Genomic DNA, 22,760 nt, shown 5'->3' with positions numbered 1-22,760 from the left:
ATCAATCACTTTTTTTATTATTTTCTTCCTTTTTATCATTTTGAGTTTTGTAGCTACTGATTGATTAGTGTTTCTTTTGCTTTCTGATATTCGCTAGAGCAGAATAAGAATAAAATGTTGAAATGACAATACTTTCCAAATTGATATATTTACATTTGTAAATAGTGCAAGAGCTAGGGTTAAAATTGTTGCTATATAGTCGACTATTTGTTTTTATATATTTTGGGTATTACTTTTTTATCAAAAAGGTTCTCAACAACAAAGTATTAGTTACGACGAAAAAAGAAGAAATTAATTATTTTTAATTATTCTATGTTAAAACCCATTAATTGAGTAAAACATTTTAGCTGAATTTTAATTCTAAACCTGTTGATTTGGCATTTTTAAAATAATAGATACCCAGCAAAAAAGCAGCAATGTTTTACTCTATTTTTATTTCTATGGAAAGACATTTTGAAAAATACTTGCAAATATTTTATCGCAAACTTTATGTCTGCCAAGAAATGTATCGGTAAACTTTTCAAATATTTTTTGGAAATTTCCATTATTTTATTTAACTACACTCAAAAAAAGTGAACTCTCTATTTCACTAAAGCCAATTTAACTTTATTTTAGTTCAATTATGTTTGGAGAAAGTTTCCTTTACTCTAAAAATTTTTTGTTTACGTTAGTTAAATTAACTAAAACCGAGGAAAAAATATACTCAAATGAAGCATACAGATTAACTAAATTCGTGTCTTCCACAAAATAGTTCAGAATTTCTTTAAATTGGTAAATTTTACCAAAAAGTCGTCCATCATGAACTTCGTATGTCACTAAAGACATTCTTGCAATTTTGAACTCCAAGTTTTTCCTTCAAACTACAAAATTTTCTTTAACAAGTGAAAAACTTAGTTATGTCTAATAAATTTTCTTGAATTTGTTGAAAAATATTTACTTATTTTTATGACATCGGCGTGATGCCAACGTTTGTTATACCGTTTAGTTAAAATTTTCTACAAATATTCAAAATTTTCTAAAATTAACCGAAAGTTTTCTTCCTGGTGGGTCACTGTTTTTTCAGTGTATGTTTCGTATCCACTAATATTCAGATATTGCGAAAACTGCGTAAAAAAAAAACAACTTTTTGTGAAGTAAAAAATAAGTCCATCTCTAGAAGAGCATTTTTGGGTGTACTTTTATAGTAATGACTTAAGCCTAGTACTAAGATCACGTTTTCGCACGAAAAACTGTTATACTCCATATAAAAAGCTGTTATACTTCCATATAAATTTTTTGTTTTGAGTATTTTCAGACAAATATTTATATAACCCCGGATTTTTCGCACGCAAAAGGCATATTATTTCGCATAACTAAGTTTACATCACTGGGTTTGAAACCCTATTTACAGAGATAGATGAAGATATTCGTTTTTCGCAGAAACGAACTTAGTACTAAGCACACGCAGAGAAGGAATATGATCATCTCAACCATGTTTCGAGGGCAAAAGTGGTGTTTTCTCGGCAAACATATACATGGTTGCCGAAGTCAGACATACGCTTTTTTAGAAAATAACATGGTTGCCGCAAACATGTTACATGTTCTCCGTCCAAAAATAACATTTTGCTCTCGAAACATAGTTGAGGTGATCATATTCCTTCTCTGGGTGCATTAGGAAGAAGGGTAATAATAATAAGGTGAGGTTTATATAACAACACTGTTTGTATAAGTGAGACTATTTCATTTTTATTGAAGAATTATTAGGTTGCTATATTGACGACAAGATAAAATTTTTGAAACTAATCTGGGTTTTTGTGAGCGACATTCTTCCTCTCTAACTTGCTACATAGGCTGTAGGGTAACAAAGAAAAAAAAACATAATTTATCATTATTTAAATCATTTAATTTTTGTAAGTTTGGTATACCAAAAATTAGTTTATAGTTTAGCATTTTTTAAGATCATATTAAAAATCTCAAACATCAACTCATCTTGCCAAATCTTAAAAAAAAAATTGTAATATCTGTCAAAGAGAATATATTTTCTAATGTTACGTCATTCACATTTGGCTTGAAATCTACAAAGAGCGGATTTGAAATCCCTTTTTATAAGCCAAATGACAGTTGAGATCCAGTTGAAGTTGATTTTCGAAGTGTAATGCGAATCAGATATTAATTAAATTACACCTCTAAAATCCACTTTAACTCGATTTTAACTGCCAGTTACCTTTTAAAAAAGGGATTTAAAATCTCTATTTAGTAGATTTCGAACTAGGGCTGTCATTCAGGATAAATCGCGTCTAGAAATCACGGGATTTTCGGGACGGAAATATTTGGAAATTCCGAATCGCGGGATTTTTAAAAATCAATTCCGAATGACAGCCCTATTTCGAACATAATGTAAATAAATTGGCTATAAGAGCTTTTTAAACAATAAAATGGTGGTGAAACTTGTTGTAATTTGGGTAGCAAAACTTTATTCACAATCGAATAACATTTATTGCTACACAATATGTATTAGATATATGTATTAGCTGGTGAAAAATATTTTCAGATATCAAATACACAAAAATAGAGTTGCCCTATTTTCACAAGTATACACTTTATTGAAAGGTTCAAACCGCCATTGATGCTGAGTAGATGTAGATTTATTCTGTGGTATTTGTTTTTCTGATTTTATTCGAAATTAATTTCCTTATATTTAGGTTATAAGAGATATTTTTTATTTTTTTATTTTTATAATTTATGGATTGTATAGTTTTTAAATTAATCTTATTGTCCCAATTAAAACAACAGTATAATGTTATTTGATATTTTGTTTATTTTACAAAAAATGGTAATAAAGTTACAACTATTTGAAAATTGATATACAGTATTTTATTTTTCTCTGTAAGAATTTTTAGTTCAAACTAGTAAATAAAGCAACCAGATTGGATCCAAAAGCTAAAACCTATAGATTCGTAAAACATATGTAAGAAGGGTCTTGTTCGGTAATGCATCATTTATATTTATTTATATCATGAGTAATAACGGTATCAGCATTTCTACTAGAACAACAGTTGCCCATGCTTGATTGATGTGCAGTTTGTTTACATTTTCGAATGAATTCGATAACAGTTTAAATGATATGAATGATTTGAAGGAGGATTAATTTATTGTCTGGTTGCCCGGATGTTATCGAAATCTTCTTCCAAACTCCACATTTCTTTTGTTTATTCTTCTTAACAGGTTGGCTGATAAGTCCCCGGTCTGACACATAGATGGCGTCGCTAGTATTAAATGCATATTATTTTTGTATAGTACCAACCTTCAAATGATTCGTGTCAAAATTTGACGTCTGTAAGTTAATTAGTTTGTGAGATAGAGCGTCTTTTGTGAAGCAACTTTTGTTATTATGAAAAAAATGGAAAAAAAGGAATTTCATGTTTTGATAAAATACTGTTTTCTGAAGGGAAAAAATACGGTGGAAACAAAAACTTGGCTTGATAATGTGTTTCCGGACTCTGCCCCAGGGAAATCAACAATAATTGATTGGTATGCAAAATTCAAGCGTGGTGAAATGAGCACGGATGACGGTGAACGCAGTGGACGCCCGAAAGAGGTGGTTACCGACGAAAACATCAAAAAAATCCACAAAATGATTTTGAGTGACCGTAAAATGAAGTTGATCAAGATATCAGAGGCCTTAAAGATATCAAAGGAACGTGTTGGTCATATCATTCATCAATATTTGGATATGCGGAAGCTCTGTGCAAAATGGATGCCGCGCGAGCTCACATTTGACCAAAAACAACAACGTGTTGGTGATTCTGAGCGGTGTTTGCAGCTGTTAACTCGTAAAACACACGAGTTTTTCCGTCGATATGTGACAATGGATGAAACATGGCTCCATCACTACACTCCTGAGACCAATCGACTGTCGGCTGAGTGGACAGCGACCGGTGAACCGTCTCCGAAGCGTAGAAAGACTCAAAAGTCCGCTGGCAAAGTAATGGCCTCTGTTTTTTGGTATGCGCATGGAATAATTTTTATCGATTATCTTGAGAAGGGAAAAACCATCAACAGTGACTATTATATGGCGTTATTGGAGCGTTTGAAGGTCGAAATCGCTGCAAAACGGCCCCATATGAAGAAGAAAAAAGTGTTGTTCCACCAAGACAACGCACCGTGCCACAAGTCATTGAAAACGATGGCAAAAATTCATGAATTGGGACGAATTACTTCCCCACCCACCGTATTCTCCAGATCTGGCCCCCAGTGACTTTTTCTTGTTCTCAGACCTCAAAAGGATGCTCGCAGGGAAAAAAATTTGGCTGCAATGAAGAGATGATCGCCGAAACTGAGGCCTATTTTGAGGCAAAACCGAAGAAGTACTACCAAAATGGTATCAAAACATTGGAAGGTCGTTATAATCGTTGTATCGCTCTTGAAGGGAACTATGTTGAATAATAAAAACGAATTTAGACAAAAAAAATGTGTTTTTCTTTGTTAGACCGGGGACTTATCAGCCAACCTGTTATGTGGTTAACTTCCTATTTATTTGCCACTTGTATCGTCAGGCAACAACAATGTCTAGTGGTTAATTAAAATTTTTGATAAGTGATGGCAACACTATTCCATTTTTCGCATACTTGTTTACATGTATTTCTTATGGGAAGACAAAAACCCTAGACGGACTACCAACTAAAGGCGTTTCGCCAAATTAAAATCCGTCTCGGTTTTTGGTCTTCCCATAAGAAATGTACGTAAACAAGTTTTCGCCTATCGTTATGGTTATATTTACCCACAAAGAGGATTACTTACAACCAGAGCAAAATGTTATTTTTGGATGAGGAACATGTAACATGTTTGTCACTATTAACAAAATCTTTTGGTAAAACCTACTCTACTTAATCTACTGCCGATATGAGCAGTAGGATATGTTTCTGTTCAAAACTGCTGCATATCGTTTATACAGTTCTTAATTTCCATATATTCAAAAGAATTTAAAAGCTAAATTCTAGCCATATTTAATTCTCAAAGAAATATTCACTATCTAATTTATATCTAAGTTATTATTATTATTATTATCTGCTATTCCACTGAAGTTCGGTTATATATTCCTACTTGATATTCAAGTCACAAGGCCATTTCTAAAACTCGAATTTAGTGCAATGACAAAGACATAGTAGAATACGAATCCCACCCTATTTTGAAGACAAACAAAGCTTGAAATAAATAAAGTAGAATTTTATGTCACATTAGGATATTCTAAAAATAGAAATCTATAGTTGATTAGGTCCAATCGAACGAGTTTGGATGATTATCTGTAGAAATTGGATTATTTAATTCAAAATCCAAAACTTTGTAGTATGTGAAAAACAGTCTCCCAACAGTCGGACTGCGACTATGGAAAAAGTGGACCCAATGAACTATCCCTAACCTAACCCGTTGAAAATCTTTTGAGTAAAATCAAATTTTTTGAGTAATTATCCGAGTTAAGCATTTATGCATGTGGTGGTAAAATTCTGATGACCTCGGTAATTGGAGGATGTTAATTAACCGCTTTAAACATGGTATAAGTTAAGCGTGGAATAAATAAGTGTCCCACTGTATACGAGGGCAGTTCGGAAACTTCTTAGTCTAGCACAAAAAGCGCGGTATAAACAGAAAAAAGTTAAGTGTTTTGGAAACTTCCATCTCTGTTATGAATACATGCTAAATTTTGTTTCGATCTGGCAACTCCTTCATATAGAAACAGGTGTTAAAAAAAGACGCATCCGCAATTTTCCTACAATGGAAAAATTGGAAATGCCTGCTGTCATTAAATATTTACATCAAAAGGTTTATTGGGACATGAAATTCATAATGATATGGTGAATGTGTTCGGTGAAAGTGCTCCTTCATATGCAACAGTAAAAAATTGGGTTGCTGAATTTAAACGTGGTCGTACAAGCATTGAAGATGAACCACGTAGTGGACGTCTAAAAACAGCAACAACAACAAAAATTGTAGCCAAAGTGCATGATATGGTATTAAATGATCGACGAATAAAAGTGCGTGAAATTGCCAATATCATGGGCATCTCAAATGATCGAGTCCATTTAATTTTCCATGAAGAACTACAGATGAAAAAGCTTTCTGCAAGATGGGTGCCGCATTTGTTAACAGTCGATCAAAAACACATAAGAATGAACATTTCTCAAGCTTGTTTGGATCGTTTTAAGCGAAATAAAATGGATTTTAAGCATCGTTTCATAACTGTTGATGAGACATGGATCCGCCACTATACTCCAGAGACAAAAGAACAACACAAACAATGGACTGAAGCTGGAGAAAGTACCCCAAAGAAGGCAAAAACAATTCAATCGGCTGGTAAGGTTATGGCAACGGTTTTTTGGGACTTCAAAGGTATTTTATTGATTGACTATCTGCATAAGGGTAAAACAATAAATTCAGAATACTATTGCAACCTTTTGGATCAATTAAATGTACAAATTCGAGAAAAACGTCCTGGCTTACAACACAAAAAAATAATTTTTCATCAAGACAACGCACAAGAGTGTTTTAACAATGGCTAAAATCTACGAATTAAAGTACGAGTTGCTTGACCACCCACTTTATTCTCCTGATTTAGCTCCCAGTGACTTTTACTTGTTCCTAAATCTAAAAAAAAATCCTTGCTGGCAAGCGTTTTACCTCAAATGAAGATGCAATTACAGTTGTAAACCACTATTTTGAAGACATTGAGGTAACCTATTTTAATCAAGGGATAGAATTGCTAGAAAAGCGTTGGACTAAGTGTATTGAATTTTGGAAAATAAAAATATTTTTGAAAAACTAACTATTCTCTTTCATTGATGGGCTAAGAAGTTTCCGAACCGCCCTCGTATCAAGGGCTACTTATAGATCTAGTAACCACATTTCATGAATAGACTAATTTATGCCGGCTCAGCCGTCTGCCGCCACCTCCGGAGGCAAACATTTTGCCTCCGACGACAAAAATGGTTCGGTCGGCTTTATTCTCTAGTTGGAAAAATGACGGCGTATTGCATATCACAATACATACCCTTGAAAATCAATGAAGTGTTTTTAGGCGCTGATTAAATATAATTCCATGTGCCTCAGGTCACAATAGTGAAGAGCTGGTACAAATATTTAAAAGTCGATAGCATGCTTTTAGGCGCTAGTAAATACAATGACTAGAATATCTTTCTGATTTTGTTGTGTCATCGTTGTACAGTTATGTACAATGGTCATTTGTAATATGTAACATCAATTTCCAATTTTGGCAGAAAATCTATGGTCAAAGATTTGTTTTTTTTCGGTTCGTTTTCCCAACATTTTAAGGCGAATGAAAGTTATTTCAGCTTAGATCTACCATTAGCAAGACACACAGTGCGTATGCGTATTTTTAAAAGATTATCATACGCCACTGATTCCGATAGTTTTGAGGTTTGAAATATTTCCAATTTATGTTTTGTTTCCACCGGAACCGAAAACCAGGTTATATTCACCATTACCTTTAATTGAATTAATTAATGTGTTGAAAGTTTTCCAAATAAGTTTATACAATATTTTTTTAAAACTACATAACAAAGTTGTTCATAATTTTATAGGCTACATTTCTTCCCTCGACTGTTTCGTAAAACTATTCAAAAGTTCAAGAACTGTAGTCGGAAAACGAAAAAAATCGGCGATAAAAGCGGTAATTTTTCGACAATTTTGCGATTTTGAGCATAAAGATGAAAATTTTCCAAACTAATATATTCAGCATTTTTGTTGGCCAAAAAAGCTATGGCCATATGAAAATTGCAAAAAGTGCTCAAAATCGAATTTGGCGACAAAACGTTTGAGGCTCATAAAAGACGAACGGCAACCAATCTAGCAAAATTACTTTTCCTCTCTAATCGAGTATTTTCGACTGGGATAAGTGATTTTTTGTTTCGATTTTTTGTGTTGCACTGTGTGTACTGTGACCTGAAGTACTGTTCGCTTCGGCGTACTTTAGTGTTCGACTATATGAGCCATTTTTTCCATCAAATAATACCTCTCGAGTATATTTTATTTAAGTTGAACATTAATATTAACTTTCATAAGTAATTGCTTAATTAGGGCGTATTCTAGTGAAAATGGTTCATTAAAATGTAGATAAAATGACAAAGAATATTAGTTCTACTTGAAAGTATTTGTATTCCATTGGCTACGATATTTGTCACAGAGGAAATAAATCTCAAAATAAATAGTAAGAGTTTGATATGCAAATTAGCGTCACAAATAAATGTTCAAAGTACTGACACATTGCAATTTTTTGGTGTTCTGGTGTTCAATTATGAGTGTTATTCAGATGAAATTGTGTAAATAAGGATTCATAAAATTTTAACCAAAATTAATTTTAAAATAATTATTTAATTATTATTGCGTTTCAACAATTAATGTTCTCAACCGATATGGGAGATATTACAGAAATTTTGTAGTTTTGAGAGGTGTGTCAAATTACGCGATACATTTGATGTGATTTTTTTTTTTTCAAAAATAACAAAAATTTATAAAACTTTATTCTGAATTTTAATTATGTACCATGCGATCAACAAATAAATGGATAAACGGACGGTTATCCGACGAAGTAGGGGATTGATCGTCTACAACCGTGCATCGAGCCAAAAAACGAGCCGGACTATCGACTTGCAAGAAGGTAGTGACTCCAAATCGCGATGATAAACAAAATACGACGGCCAAAGCGCGATCCCGGAGGCTGTACACGACGATGCTGACGAAGTTTAACTGCGTGGTAATGGACGACGAAACCTACGTCAAAGCCGACTACAAGCAGCTTCCGGGACAGGAGTTTTATACGGCAAAAGGAAGGGGAAAGGTAGCAGATATTTTCAAGCACATAAAACTGTCAAAGTTCGCAAAGAAATATCTGGTTTGGCAAGCCATCTGTACCTGTGGCTTGAAAAGCAGCATTTTCATAGCTTCCGGGACTGTCAACCAAGAAATTTACGTGAAAGAGTGTTTGAATAAACGCCTGCTGCCTTTCCTGAAGAAACACGGTTGTTCCGTACTGTTTTGGCCGGATTTGGCATCTTTCCATTACGGTAAAAAGGCCATGGCGTACCACGCCGCCAACAACGTGCAGGTGGTTCCCAAGAACCCTCCCAACACGCCAGAGCTCCGCCCAATTGAGAAATACTGGGCTATTGTCAAGCGAAACCTAAAGAAGACCAAAGAAACAGCTAAGGACGAGCAGCAGTTCAAGGCAAACTGGATTTCTGCGGCGAAGAAGGTGGACAAGGTGGCTGTACAAAATCTGATGGCAGGTGTCAAGCGTGAGGCCCGGCAATTCGGATTTGGAAAAGCGAAAGCCTAACTGCATATTTTCCTGAATTTTATACTAATTGAACTTGAAAAAGAAATTTAATTTGATTTTTTAAATAAACGATTTCACCGATTTACACGCGTTTTCCCTTGACCAAATTTTGACCGTATCACCCTTTAATAAACATACCTGGTATATCTCATTATCTAAACTAAACGATGATAAAATGATCCTGAAAATCGGATAAAAAATCCTGGGAAATCGGTCCAAATAAATCGGAAGAATTGCGAATTCAATACGCCAATCAGGATATTGCTCTATAAGGAACTATAACAAACTGAACCTATGTGAATGATCATTAGTACACTTTGTTTTGAGACCTAAAAACGCCAGGTACTGATTTTTGACTAAATCGAGAAAAAAAGTGTCTTATAACTTATAATACGAAGATTGGTGTACATTAATACTATACATTCAAATCTCTCACAAGTGAGCACAACCACGGTCGTATAGGTTTAGTCGATATTTGGTAGGTGTCCACTTATGAGAAGTTAATTTTATTGTGATAATATAGCAAACGCCTTACGAAAATTGTCCACATCTGAGAGGTGTCCGTTTTTTGGATTGTCTTAGTTTGGGAGGTTTCACTGTATTAGATTAATTATATTATATATTTCTTCACTTTATCAATTGTCCCATTAATTACTGCCCCACAAGCACATGAAACAATTTGAGAATAACTACAATTTTTAGACCACCTACGTTTGAGATATCTATGCGTCAAAAGTAGGCTACATAGTTGTACCCAAGGAAGAGAAGATAAACTGATATGTACTCTATTGCTGAGAGCGGTTAGTGTTGCCAACGATCAATTGTTCGATGGCGTTTTTTTTCGGGGAAAAGTATTACTGACAATGCACAAGATTTTCACTATGAATTTATAAAAAATAATGCCGAAAGAATTTACTCGTTCGAGCATAATTTTAATAACACGCGTTCAATGACATTTTTCCATTATTCTATTAAATATTTTCATTCTGAAGCATGCACTGGTAGAAAAAAGGCGGTACGTGGCCATAACCATTTGGTGCCTGCGATGGGACATAGACTTTAGAGAATAACTTTGCATGAAAAAATGATGAGCTATATGTATGTATTTTATTAATTAAATACTTTAAAGGGAAAAGTCGTTTAAACTAAAATGAATTAATAAATTGTATCAAACTCAATACCGGTTTGGTTTTATTTGTTTATACATTAATACCTTTATGGTATAAATATTAATACCGCTTAAGTATTATTTTCAATACCATATTGGTATTTTCATAATACCCTTTCATGCTTTGTATACCGCCTGTACCGTTCGGTATTGATATTGTACCATACGGAGTTGGCTAACTATCAATAACGTACGGTATCGATTTGAGCCCGTATGGTAATAATTTTTCTATGGGTGTGGACAATCTATATTCACAAAATCACTGGCAACTCATTTCGTTTAACCAATCAGTAGTAAATTCTATTTCGGGATCCCGAAATTTTATTAACAAATGAGTAAATTAAAAAGCCATTTCCAATTGCTATCACATTTAACGAACACTTAGTCCAACTGAACAACATGAAGAAAAGAAAAACAAAAAATTATGATAAAAATAAATTAAAAAGCAATTTCATATTGCTATCTAACTCAGTAAACAATTTTAAGGATTTTGATTAGATTACTCGTATGTATATTTTCGTACTCTTGTGTTAATCCTATGGTACTTCATCGTTTTAAGTAACTTCTTAAAAATATCAAAGCATCCAAATTTTTGTCAGATAAACGCGACGGACATTTTATCATTGCTTTTTATTTTATGTGGCAAGACTTACATTACACATGAACTCATTGTTAAAAGGAGGACCTTATCGTTTACTACGATTTTTGATGAAATTGTGCTTTTTATAGTATACCTCATGTATAATAAATTGTTACTCAATGTGTACCATAAATGTTTATTAACTCAATTTGTCGGGTATAAAATCTAAGGGCCGTTTGCACTTAATGGCGACTCGAATTTATTAATAAATAATGCTAAAAAGTCACAAATTTAACAAATTGGATTCAGTTTTCGGGATCCCGAAAAATCCCGGGATTCAAAATAAAAAATCCCGGGATTTCGGGACGGGATTTATTCCGGGTGACAACCCTACTAAAGACTAATAGTCACGATAACCATCTACAACGAATTGGTACATTCAGTATTACCGTTGTACAACTTTAGTCGAATACACAAAGCTTCAAGAAGCTATGCATCCATTAGTCTCAAATTTATACTAGTAATATTTAGTTGATTACTTACAAATATTTTTTATTGAAGGTTTTTGTTAATAGTTTTCCTTCATATAAATCAACCATTTTTGCATACATTTTTTCTCTTATAAAATATATACTCTAGTTATAAGGCTGAGCCAAATCTGGGCAATTTTGTAGTTCATAAGTTGAAATGTATTTCTTTTCTATTCAATAAAGTTTTGTGTTATTTTCTATAGCCGCTATGCAAATGAATGGGATCTCCAATATAAATGGGTTACACAAGACCAAGCGTCCATTTGACGTTGATTGTAACTAGCTTTTATCCATTCAAATAAATCGCCTTCGCCGTCACGCATAAACAAGGAAGCAGAGTATGAAAAGCTAAAGCTGGTGACGACTTTTTTTATGAGAATACGACTTTTTCAAATATCCAATGGTAACACTGGGTACTTTATTTGACATACACACACATTCACACACTCTTCGTCACATTGTTGATTGCAAAAAAGTCCATTGGTGATAAGAAAATCGTCGACCATAGTAGTGGTCTGCCATCAACACGATTTTCTACGAAGGAATACAAATACAACAGATGATCGAGGAAAATTAACAAAATCAATTCTCATTCAAAGAGCAAGTTCTCTTATACTCTTTTGATATCAAATGAGTATTTAATCAACACCAGATTTTTTTTTTGGTTTTGTTGTAAGGAAATAAAAACAACAAACAGAAAAATGAAATTGATTAAGCGACAATGGTATGTGACCACACTTTAAGTAGTCTTCAGTTTGCCTTTGGCACTCGGAGTATTTGGACGTGTTTGTAGCCAAAGGGGTAGTTAGTTGCATGACGTGCATAAAATAAAAAAAAAAAAAAACAAAACACAAAAGGATCGTGATATCGGCCACGATCTAATTATCCAAGCGATAGTGAATAATCCACAGTAGTTAGTGAAATAAAATATGGTTGCTGTGTGTGAATAAAAGCCAAAAAAAAACATAAAAATTAAAAGTTCTTAACTACTTAATGAAATATAATACCCCCATAAAAATAAAAAAAATAATACAAACGATCCTTATCTCAGACCTCTGGTTGGTTAATCGAACAAAAACAAAATTGCAATCAAATTGAATTTAATCAGATCATAAAACCTATTCACTGTGAAATGGTGAATATTTAAAAGAAATCGAAATTGTTTCATTTTGGTTGGTGTGACATGCCTGAAAGACAAAACGATTAAAAATAGAAAACAAGAATAAGGTGAATATTTAAAAATCTAAAAATGAAAAAAAAAAAATAAGAACACAAATAAAAAAATCAAGCGGTTATTGACATGGAAACAGTAGACAAAATAGAAATGTTGTATTGTTTTGCAAATAAATTAAATATTTTGCACGAGAAAAATGAAATAAATTAATTTTATATACCATAAACCACGATCCTGTATGATTTCAAAAATTTTAAAAATATATTTGAAATATAATTAACATGTGCAAAAATCACTATTGAAAGAATTAATTTATTTGTCCACATTTTTACAAAAAAATAGAGCAATTAAACAAATTATCATATTTAACAGTCGGTTCTATTATCAGCATAATTATTGAAATCACCAGGAAATTCTGAAATGACTTTCTTGACCAAACCAAAGAGACGGAAATCTCCCATTATACTTATCGACCAAAGTAAGTATGTACATAACCATAACGATAGGTGGTAGGCGAAATATTTTTCCGCGACGAATAAATACAATAGGCATGTCGACTTATAGTAATTAACATAGACGGGATTTTAATTTGATGACACGCCGCTAGCCGTTAAGGTATTCTGCTTCCCAAAATACGCGACGCCTATCGACTATCGCTTTGGTTATGTTTTCATACTTCAGCAGTAGGACTAGTACACTGAAAAAACAGTGAACCCACCAGGAAGAATACATTTAGTTAATTTTAATATTTTTAGAAAATTTTAACTAAACAGTATTAAAAACGCTGACATCACGCCAGTATCACAAAAATTAGTAAATAGTTTTCGACAAATTCAAGAAAATTTATTAGACATAATTTTTTTTTATCACTTAACCCTTCTGTGCGTGATGAGGTCCCGCTGGACCTTTTTGATTTTTGTTCATACATAACTTTATCTTTTATATGAATTTCAGCTTGATGGTTTATGACTTCTTGTACTGAAGTGTTTTAAGTTGAAAACTTAAAATTTTTATGTGATTGAATCATTAAATCGGTTTTTATAGGTATTTGAAAAAGTTTAGTGCGATTCTGCGTGATGAGGTCCAATGGGACCTGTTACTAATTACATTAGTGGTTTTAGCACAGTTTAAAAAGCAGTGTAAAGATATTGCGATTTTCGTATTTGGAACAATTAATAACACTAACATCCTTTCAGAAAATACCGTTATTTGGAAGAATTTGTCATTTTTGAAGTTTCCATTGGTTTCGTTGCTTGGTAGTACATAATTTTATGTCTTCCGTTGATATATCCAATATAGTGAGAGTAAAAGTGCAAAAAAAGTTATTTGAACTTCATGGAAATCGTGGTCGAAATAAGTTTTTATATTTATATACATTTTCCTAGACCTATCGGCTCCTGGAATTTGGCAAAATGTGCCTCAATTTGGACCAAGTTTGAAACAACCACTGTGCACATAATACTGCGAGCAAAACGAACGCCACTAAAAAAAATCGTATTGTTTTTCCTTCAAAAATCCAGTTTGTTAAGAACATTCAACTACAAAAACAATATATTGTTGCTTGGTACGTATAAGGATACTTATAGGTACCACGCCTGCGTCCATCATCAGGGCCACTAGTATACTAATCAAAAATTTTAACATTATCTGTATCCTATTAAAAATTAAATAAAACTCTATATTTACAACCAAATGTTTATATATGCAATTTGTGCATTATAGAAGAGTCCACCTACAGTAAATGATCGAAAAATATCGTTGGGATAACCTCTCTACCATCCTTTTTTTTATTGTAGGTCCCACGGGACCTCATCACGCTGGTATCGCTTCCAGTGTTATCACATACACAAGGGTTAAAAAAAAACTTGTAGTTTGAAAGAAAAAATTGGACTTCAAAATTGCCAGAATATCTTTAGTGACATACGAAGTTCATGATGGATGCATTTGTAGTAAAATTTACAAATTTAAAGCAATAATGAACTATTTTGTGAGAAGTACGAATTTAGTAAAACTTTTTACTTCACAAAATTTTCCGGTTTTTTAGTTCATTTAACTAACGTACGCAAAAAATTATTAGAGTAAACGAAACTTTCTCCATATGTAATAATTCCATGAACTAAAACAAAGTTAAATTGGCTTTAGTGAAATAGAGAGTTCACTTTTTTTTTGAGTGTATAAGTACATACATATTTGATCACTGAAAAAAAAAACATTCCCGCTTCGAAAGATGTTTTCTTTACACTAATGGATTTGGTATTGATTCCGAGCCAAAGAAGAGGAGAATTGAAGTAAGGGTAGCTTTAAGGCACAATTTCTTTTAAATTTGAGTTTTTCGTACTAGATTCTAGGAAACATTCTGTGAAACATTATTCGATTTTTCAACTTTTTACCTTCAAAAGCGTATTAACGACAACTTAAGCTTCCAAATCCTGTCTCGACTTCAAGTAGAAATTATGCTATGTTTCTAGTAAAAAAGTATTTAAAATAAAATATAGAAAAATATCTCCAGAAAAAAATATCGCGAAAATGTTTCTAATTAAAATTTTAATTGAGTTTTCAAAAATATTCAATTAAAAATTTAATTCATTCATTAAATTTTTTAATTGAAACAAAAACCAATTACATACATTTGTTCTTTCAATATTGGATCAATGAATTTTTAATTGACTTTGATGATTGATACTATCATTTCTGTGATTGAAGACATTTCAATTAAAAATTAATTTGATCAATTCATTTTGTTATTGAAGACAAAAAAATATTTTTTGTGTGTTTTTGGAAGTTTTTTTTTTTTTGCTTTCAAACAAAACTTAAATACGAATTCATTAATTCGAAGAATTTTTCATAATTAGTAAATTTGAAATTCTCATTTCATTTCTAAGTCGAATCACTTAACTATAAGTACAAAACGACTATGTTAGGTTGGGTGTCTTTTGTATAATGTAAAAAAAATTTATATCAGTGATATGGGTTTTCAACCCGAAGCAAAAGTTGTATTTTTTAAGGACATAAAATCTTTAGCCTCATGACAATATTTTTCTCAGTGTAGATAGAAAAGTGCAGAGGAATATTTATTCGTAAATATAGATATATATAATGGAAAAATTAACAATGTAAAATCGTATAGAAATAAATCTTACAAAGGCAGAACCAAACAAAAAAAAAGTGCGGAAAAGCACGCTGGCTTCACACAAAAAAATTTCACGAAAAAATTTCCAATTTCCAAACAAAAAAAGTGCGGAAAAGCACACTGGCTTCACACAAAAAAATTTCACGAAAAAATTTCCAATTAAAATTTTAATTGAGTTTTAAAAAATATTCAATTAAAAATTTAATTGATTCAACAAATTTTTTAATTGAAACAAAAATCAATCACAAAAATAATAGTATCAATTAATTTTTTAATTGGATCAATTAATTTTTTAATTGACTGTCAATTAATTGTTTAATTGATACTATCATTTCTGTGATTGAAGACATTTCAATTAAAAAATTAAATGGATCAATTAATTTCGTGATTGAATCTGAAAAAAAAATTTTTTGTGTGTTTGTATTCATGAAAAACCTTAATAGGCATGAACAAGTCGGGACTAAGGCCCAGCATTGTTCGCCGGGAATATTTAATCCTATAGTGCTATATTATAGTCTAGTTAGTAATTCAGCAATCAAATCACCCGACGATTTAAGAAACATTTAAGACATTATTTATTACATAATTATTCTGTAATACAGATACTGATGTTCTAAGTGCCATATTGCATCTATTGTCTTTACATAAAAATCCAAACAGTCTCGCACACCACAAAGTTCAAGATAAACATCGTGGTAGGAAAAAGAGCATGGACCCAGTGCGATATTGCACTGAAAAAAATATTGTCGTAAGGTCAAAGATTTCATATCTTTAAAAAACGAATGCAAATTTTGCTTAGCATAGAATATAAAGTTTTTCCTTGTCCAAAAATCGATAAACTTTTCAATGAAGTCGTATTGTCCTTATAATTAAGTGATTTGACTTAAAAATGCGTATCATAACATGAAAGAAAAAATGTGTGGGCTAAGTTCAACTTGACTTTAATAATTCAGAAAAAATCTTTAAATTTAATGACATTGTCTTTAGATTTGTTGTCTTTTTGCATCTTGACTACAAAGCAAAAAATCGTTTAATGACATGTTTTTCAACACTTTATTTTAAAGTCGTTTTTTACTTCAAACATAGCATAATTCCTACTGGAAGTCGAGTCTTAATTTAGAAAATAAGGTTGTCGTTAACTCGTTTTTAAAGGACTTTGATAGCATATGAAGAAAAAAAGACGAAAAAATAATATTTGCTCCCTAGAAGCAAGTACACAAAACCCAAATTTAAAAGACAATTGTGTCTTAAATTTATCCCTACATGTATTCTCCGCTTCTTGGGCTCGGAATCAATACCAACATTTTTAAAGTATAGACAAAATCTTTGGAACCGGGCATGCTTTTTTTCAGTGTGAGAAGAATACCAAAATCTTCCAGCCAGAGTGGACTACACTCGGGCGAAGGATTCTAGAAATGTGGGAATATGGAAGAAATGGTTAAATATATTTATGGCATGTCCTGTCATCGTAAACTATCTTCCGGATAGCACGGTTTATTAAAAGGAAACCGGTTTAATAGTGGCCAATTCTGTCGTCGACTGTACACCCAGAAAAAAGTGCCTTTGAAACTAAAGGAAAAAATTTTCATCAATATAGTTTATCCATTTTATTTACATTAAGGTAAATTTTTGTGAAAAATAATAAAATTTACTCGTTTCAGTAAAAAAATCCTAAACTGTAAGCAGTTAGGAATAGTTCATTAACTAGAATAAGGCATGGAATTTTACTCATACTATTTTCTTCGCTGGGTATAAGAATTTACTACTGAACAAGAAAATTTTATTCACCGATAACAAAGCGTTCGTAAAAATAAACAAAAACCGAACTAAAACCAAGTTTCCTCAAAATTAGTAAAATTTCTTATAAAATGATAATTGCGACTTCCTTTATAATAGAAAGTTTTTCATACATATGAACAACACTTGGCATAGAAAAATATTTTAGTTCATTCGTACTAAGAATTATGCAATCCTTTCAAAACTTAAGGAAACACACTTGTTAGAATATAGGAAATTTTCCTAAATTTCTATTGTCTACCTGTAATCGATACCTGTCATCGTAATCGATGTGTTTGCGCGTGGGTGTAATCGATATATTTGCGCGTCGGTTGTTTTTTAGTTGGAATCGCGTTGTTTCGGAGAGATTGTTAAAAAATAATATGGTAAAATAATATAATAAATAACAAATAAAATATATAAAATATTTGTTATTTTAAATTAGTGAGAAAAATTTTCGTTTTTTTTAAATAAATCTATCAATGTTCGTGATAGTGTATAAAGAAAGAAAACACCAGCAGAATAACAACCCTTTCATTTGTCTTCATTTTGGAATCTTCAATTATCAGGTAATATTCAGTGACGCTAACCTTTTGCAACAAAAATGTTTTATGATTTTTTATATTTGTAGGTATTGAAATTGTAAAAGGAGGACAAAATCGTTAGGCAGCAACTTATTAAAAGTGAAAAGTACAAGAAGAAGAAAAAGTGCGTTTTACAGTTGATAATATCACACGGAAATTGGAAATAGTGGAATAATAAACTAATATTTCAAAGAAATTCGATGCTGTTGTTTCTTAATAAATATATTCAATATATTAATAAAACATGTCTTTTATTGAAGATAAAATTTCTTATAGAAATAAATAAAATTGTATTTAAAAACGAAGGTAAGCAGTTCTAATTATGAAGTAAAAGTTTTACCACAAATGTGTAAGATTTGTCGAAATGAATGAAAACATTTCAATAAAATCATTCCATATATGAATTCAAATTAGTTAAATTTTTTCATTCTGTAGTATAGTGGTATATAAATATAGGAAAATGTTAACTAATATATGGAATGCATTATTCCTAATTTCTACGAAAATCACATCGTTCAAACAAATAAAAATGTCTTTGGCGCTATACGAAGTTCAACTTTCTTCACAATAAGTTCATTTTAACTTAAAGAAGGGGTCACTTTTTTCTGGGTGTATAATTAAATCACAGCAAGCAAATACAAACCATTTTACTTTGTCTTACATATCAAAGCAATTGATACCTTTGCTTGGCACGTTTTAACAAGTCTGTACGATATTTTCTATGAGGGTAATCATAATCTAATCTTTTTTTCTACCAGCCAATAATATTCATTTGATCTACATCTGCTTTATAACATTTTTGATAATTCAATAACTCCCGAAATGTGTTTACAAATTTAATTATAGATCTTGTTTGCCTTTGATCCAATAATCGCTGCAAACTTACCTGGGCAATAACCCAAGTGTATGTATTTATTTGAAGTTGATTTGTCCTCATTGAAAGCACTATCAATTTACATAAACTTGTGCCTGACTGATAAGGAAAGTTTGTTTGTATGTAAAACATTCATACATTATTTTTTTAATAAAATTCAATAAACATAGTGGATATAATAGGGGGGAACTATCTTAAAAATAGATTCATTGCGAACAATGTGCATTGCAATATTTTACAGACCTTATGGTGATTTCGATTGATAAAAAATATGTTGCATATTTTACTCCTTACCCCCATAAATCGAAAATTTTTGTTCGATTGGAAAATACAGTGCAGCCTACCCAAAATGTGCACGTTCGATTGACGGGAAGTTACTCATTGCAAGAGCAAAAGTGTAACCCGTTTTACACCGTAGCTGGTCTACGGTGCAGACGGTTACACTTTCAATCAGATGTTGAAGACGCTTTTATTCTCCGACCTAAATAATAGCGTTGTTGAAAATGCAAAAGAAAGTGCGTGTATTGTAGTTGCTGTTCAATTTCTTCAACACAGCTGATTAATTTACCAAGAAGAAGCATATCAATTGTTTAGTGCCGCGACAATTAAATATTTTTAATATAATAGCAAAATGTAAAAAGCAAATGCGTTTTTTGGCCAACACCATTGTAGATGCGCTATTGGAGAGAAGTTCTTCTGATGACGATGAAGAAATTACAACATCATTGCTTGGATGAAATGACCAACGGCGAGTTAAAAACTTTGTTGAGGATGTAATTAATTTGTACTCTGAAGTAGAAGATCATTAAAAATATATAAAATCAAAAGTTCTAAACAAATTTCCTTAGTTCAAGAAAAATTTGCGTGTTAGGGTGGGTACTATGTTCGGTTTTCGAGTTGAAAATCACTATATTTTGGCGATTACTTTTCCTGAAATAATCAAAATTATAAATGAAAACAAACATATTCCTGTAAAGTCTTCCCGAAATCTAGATGTACAAGAAACTCCGAACCAATTGAGTTAATTTATCTACTTTATATTGAAATGTTTTAATAAAGTAACCCCGAAAATTTCAATGCGAAAAGCGAACATAGCACTGACCTTTAGTCGAGATTCCAATAATTAAGTTCGAGTTTAGCCGCTAAAAACTAAGCCAGTAAAAAAGGCATAAAATTATATATATTTGTTGCAAATTTTATTATAACTTGCCCAAAGCAAAATTTCACAAAGTTTGTATTCCCTAAAGTGGATTAATTAAGAAAAGTAATCGTGAAAAATGGCGATTTTAGCGGCTAAAGGTGAGTACTATGTTCGGGTTTTTCACCAAAACACTAAACTAAAAGTACAAAAATATGTATGAAGACGATTATATTTTGATCAAGTCTTACCAAATAATGGAAGGAAATGATCCAAGGAATTGATTGCAAATAATTTTATATTTCTATATTAATTAATTAAAAAAAGTAACCGTGAAAGCAAGCTGGTTTTCAGCTTGAAAACTGAACATAGTACTCAGCTTAAACTCGAACTTAATACCCGCCTATAGTTAATAATACCCGAAATATCAGTGTTGCACCTTTTTTGTTCGTTTTCACACGCAAACGGTGTTGTCATTGCAAGGGGTTTCGGCAACACTGTGGTAACACCATAAAATGTTGTACCATTTGTATGCAACACTTTTTTCCCCAAACGAAATCACCATTAGAAAACATACAATGTATGAATAGGTAAGTACACAAAAAAAAAGTGAACCCGCCATGAAAGAAAATGTTGGTTTATTTTAGAAAATTTTAACTAAAATAGTTTTTAATTTGTAATATCTTACAAATAAGTTAATACTTTTTGTCAAATTGAGGAAAATTTATTAAAAATAATAATGTTTTTATGTTGATTAAGAAAATTTCATACGTTGAAGGAAAAAAAATAGATTCAATAATTGTTAAAATGTTTTTAGCACTATACGAAGTTCAAAACAGGTACAATTTTAGTAACATTTTCTCCTTTGATAGACTTATGAACTCAATTTAAGCAAACTTCTCCCATTTTAGAAAAATATGAAATATTTTATTATACCCCGCCACACTGTGGAACAGGGTATTATAAGTTAGTGCATATGTTTGTAACACCCAAAAGGAGACGAGATAGACACATGGTGTCTTTGGCAATAATGCTCAGGGTGGGTCCCTGAATCGATATAACCATGTCCGTCCGTCCATCCGTCCGTCCATCCGTCCGTCCGTATGTCTGTGAACACATTTTTGTGATCAAAGTCTAGGTCGCAATTTAACTCCAATCGCCTTCAAATTTGGCACATGTTCTTAATTTGGGTCAGAATAGAACCCTATTGATTTTGGAAGAAATCGGTTCAGATTTAGATATAGCTCCCATATTTCGCCCGATATGCACTAATATGGACCCAGCAGCCAGAGTTTTATACCGATTTGCTTGAAATTGTTTACAAACATAACACTTAGTCGTATAGTCAAGTGTGCAAAATTTGATTGAAATCTGTTCAGATTTAGATATAGCTCCCATATATATCTTTCGCCCGATATGGACTTATATGGCCCCAGAAGCCAGATTTTTGGCCGAATTTGGTTGAAATTTTGCACTAGGAGTACAATTAGTAGTATAGTCAAGTGAGCAAAATTTGATTGAAATCGGTTCAGATTTAGATATAGCTCCCATATATATCTTTCGCCCGATATGGACTAATATGGTTCTAATAGCCAGAGTTTTGGCCCAATTTGGTTGAAATTTTGCACAGGTAGTAGATTTAGCATTGTAGCTATGCGTGCCAAATTTGATTGAAATCGGTTCAGATGTAGATATAGCTCCCATATATAGCTTTCGCCCGATTTACACTCATATGACCCCAGAGGCCAATTTTTAACTCCGATTTAGTTGAAATTTTGCACAGGAAGTAGAATTAGCATTGTAGCTATACGTGCCAAATTTGGTTGAAATCGGTTCAGATTTAGATATAGCTCGTATATATATGTTTTTCTAATTTCGACAAAAATGGTCAAAATACCAACGTTTTCCTTGTAAAATCGCCTCTGCTTAATCAAAAAGTTGTAAAAATGACTCTAATTTTCCTAAACTGCTAATACATATATATCGAGCGATAAATCATAAATAAACTTTTGCGAAGTTTCCTTAAAATTGCTTCAGATTTAAATGTTTCCCATATATTTTTACTAACATTGTGTTCCACCCTAGTGCATTAGCCGACTTAATTTTTGAGTCTATAGATTTCGTAGAAGTCTATCAAATTCTGTCCAGATCGAGTGATATTTAAATGTATGTATTTGGGACAAACCTTTATATATAGCCCCCAATACATTTGACGGATGTGATATGGTATCGAAAATTTAGATCTACAAAGTGGTGCAGGGTATAATATAGTCGGCCCCACCCGACTTTAGACTTTCCTTACTTGTTTTTTATTAAAATTGTGTACTACATTTGTATACCCCTTTTTTCTTAGTTTTAGTTCACGTTATTAAAGTAAAACAAAAAATTCGTCAAATAAGGAACATTTGCTCACATTTAACTAAAATCAACTTCATCTTCATGAACAAAAAAAAAATTTCAGTTGGAATTGGCGTCCTC

General features: G+C 32.0%; 1 protein-coding gene across 1 annotated transcript in view; it reads left to right on the top strand.

Annotated features, from left to right (window-relative positions):
• Window positions 1–12,379: 12,379 nt before the first annotated feature.
• Window positions 12,380–22,760, top strand: part of LOC142225302 (ATP-binding cassette sub-family G member 1-like) — an 89,052-nt gene continuing 78,671 nt past the window's right edge. Inside the window, exon 1 of the mRNA XM_075295079.1 lies at window positions 12,380–12,833. The gene's annotated coding sequence lies outside the window, so the exon portion shown is untranslated. The remainder of the gene's footprint in view (window positions 12,834–22,760) is intronic.

Source organism: Haematobia irritans, chromosome 2, assembly GCF_050003625.1.
Source record: "Haematobia irritans isolate KBUSLIRL chromosome 2, ASM5000362v1, whole genome shotgun sequence".
NCBI lineage: Eukaryota > Metazoa > Arthropoda > Insecta > Diptera > Muscidae > Haematobia > Haematobia irritans.
The sequence above is the reverse complement of the archived record's forward strand: the minus strand, read 5'-3'. Positions and strand labels throughout refer to the sequence as shown.